Consider the following 3,116-nt stretch of genomic DNA (forward strand, 5'->3'; position numbering starts at 1 on the left):
AATGCTCAGAAAACATGATCAGAAAGGCTTGGATTCAGACTTGAAGTTTTGTAGTTCAGATTAAGGCCAAAATGCTGAGCCAAAGGAAAAAAAAAAACAAAAAAACAAAAAAAACACACACAAAAAAAATAGCAAAAAATTCCATCAAAACTGTTTCAGGCCCACACAGTCCTCCTGTGACTTTGCAGGAGGCTTGCCATTATTCTGTTAAAGCTGTGTGTAAGGACCTTGTGGGTCACCCTGCCCCACCATGCCCCATGCTAGAGAGGCTGGCACAGCTCAGCACATGGCTTTGCATGAATACTCTTCTGGCTGCACATCAGTGTGGGAAAGGGAGCATGTGTGTGAAACAGGTAGGGATAGCAGGCCGGCAAGAGCTCTATGAATTCATAAACAAAAAACCCAGTGAAGATGAAATTAGTGCAGTAGAAAAACAGCCACGATGGCTTTTAGCAGCTGCTGAACAAAACAAAACTGAAGTGGGGAAAAAAGTGAGACTGTGATATCCAAGAGACAAAGTAAGCTCAAAATAAGCCGCAAAGTTTTAAAACAAGGGCTGGAAGTCTTCCAAAAAAAACTAGAACATATCTGTGGTTAGACATGAAAACATTTTTGGAACAGCAAACAGTACACATTTGCTCTGAGGGAGAAGGCTAGCTTCACAGTTCCCAGACCAGAGCAGTGCAGAAAATAAGGGGGAGAAAAGGAAATTGATCTTCTCCTCAAAACTGTAGGGAATAGTAAAATGTTGTTAAACAGTCAGAATATTACAGTGATTAGAAAAAAGAAGGACATAGATATATACGACAACAGGTGATCTCTGTGTTAAGGCTGGCATTGTGACAGAAGAGGTTATTCTAAGAAATGTTTTCTCCCATGAGGTTTAACAAAACAAGCCAATATCAAGAGTGGGCTAGAAAGCAAAAACATGACAAGAAGCAGATGAAGAAGAAAGAAAAAATTCCTCCTATCTCAGGAAAGATGGAGACCCCTAAGTAAAGGGTCAAAGCTGAGGGGCTCAAGTTTTGTCGCCACAATCTAGTTTAGATGTCAGCTAAAGAATTATGGAAGCCTATTCACTGATTGTGTATTACAGTTCATAATCTGCAGTTACCCAACTATCAGCACAAGGACAGAAGTGACAAGACCAAGCATATTACAAATGTTAGGTAACAGCACATCCTACCTAGTCTGACAATCTGAAAGGTTTCTTATTTGTCACCTCCACCGACAGATACTATGACAGCCTCCACCTCGCTTCTCACCATCCTCTGAGCTGCAAATAGTGACAAATGGGTCTAAAAGACAAAGGAAAAGGGATTTCACAGCAAGATAGGACTGGTCCTTGAGATCTTCTGGGTTCTGGAAGGAACCTATCCCACTTGAGGAAGTTCTGCTTGCTTTCTTTGACCCCATGGGTGTGCTACCACAGGCTAGTAGTAAGGAATAAATATACAGCTTTAAGCCTGAAACTAGACCTAAAGATAAAACACTTAAAAAAAATTAAATTAATTTACCTCAGAAGAACCATCAGTGAGAAGGGTATTTCCACTACAAGTAGATATTTGAAGGTCAAATCACAATGAGAGTCCAGAGGAGAAGTTCGATAACTTTCTCTTCATGTTACGCAAGATTTATTTTGGAACTATTTTTATTGCAAAACCGTGACAGTGGCTGAAAGAAAAAGGGAAGTACTTTGCTGGTCAGCACCATGTTTACTCTGCATTTTCAACAATCAAAAGAGCTCATGTTTCTGAATTTCTTCCGCGTAGATGCTAGTGTTGAAAATTAGGAATAGTATTGACACAGCAACCAAAGCTCAAATCTAACATTTCCTCTACTGAATAACCTCATCTAGCTTGTAACATTGACTAATATTTTTTATTACTTTTTGCATGGAAAAAAAATGTGTTCAGGGTAAATATTACCTTTCTGCATCAAAAAAACAGGGACAATCTTGCAAAAATTTACGAAGTACGATGTTTGTAAATCTCAGTATTATTCACAAATCCAAGTTAAATAATGATAATGATAATGATGGCAGTTTGGTCCATTGGCACTACTGTGCTAACTGCTTCACCAAGTCTGGCACTGATTCTCAGAAAGGTTCTATTGCTGGCATAACCATGCCTGGATATCTAGGTGGCTAAACAAGTGTCAAGAGTATTTCAGCAACTTAATGGATTCTAATTTCTTAAAACGCATCTCATAACTGCATGCCTAGACTTTGATAGGCTGCTGGAAACTCTCAACAGATCTAAGGGATAGTGAAGCACCTTCCTCTGCAGAATGAAACATGGGTGCAGGGACTAGCATATGCCACTGCTTTTAAGAGCTTACTGAGAATCAGTCAGTGAGGATATGAATCACAATTCAGGACAGCTGGAGTTTGGGCTTCACTCAGCACCACAGCGTAATGAAACCAGTATAAAATGGCTGCACATGAAATGTGAGTAACTTCTACTTCCTTAGTCCTGCCATATCAGAACAACCATTCAGTATATTTGCAAGCAGAACAGCAGAGCGAAAATTTAATTTCCACTTATTTGTGCTGTGTGGAATTTGGGAGAAGTTTGAAGAGATTAGACTATAACTGGAAGTGAAAGGACTTGCCTAAAATCTATGTCAAATTTAATTAAAAGGAGTTTAAGGACTTTTCACCTTCTCCACACAGATGTGAAGCATAGCCTCTATTTCCCCCATAAGTTCTGGACCAACATCCTGCTTTCCTTAAGCACTAACTCTTCTTTAAAGCAGCTCAGTTGCTCTTAAGTTGACTTTGCAGGTGTCAGTTCTTATTGTGAAAGGCATTTCACAGAATCACAGAATCACAGAATTGTAGGGGTTGGAAGGGACCTCTAGAGATCATCAAGACCAACCCCCTTGCCAAAGCAGGTTCCCTACACCAGGTCGCACAGGTAGGCGTCCAGGCGAGACTTGAATATCTCCAGAGAAGGAGACTCCACAACCTCCCTGGGCAGCCTGTTCCAGTGCTCCGTCACCCTCACCGTGAAGAAGTTCTTACGCACATTCGTGCGAAACTTCCTGTGCTGCAGCTTATGTCCGTTTCCCCTCGTCCTGTCTCCACGTACCACTGAAAAGAGACTGGCCTCACC

The sequence above is a fragment of the Meleagris gallopavo genome, chromosome 4 (genome assembly GCF_000146605.3).
Source record: "Meleagris gallopavo isolate NT-WF06-2002-E0010 breed Aviagen turkey brand Nicholas breeding stock chromosome 4, Turkey_5.1, whole genome shotgun sequence".
In the NCBI taxonomy this organism is placed as follows: Eukaryota; Metazoa; Chordata; class Aves; order Galliformes; family Phasianidae; genus Meleagris; species Meleagris gallopavo.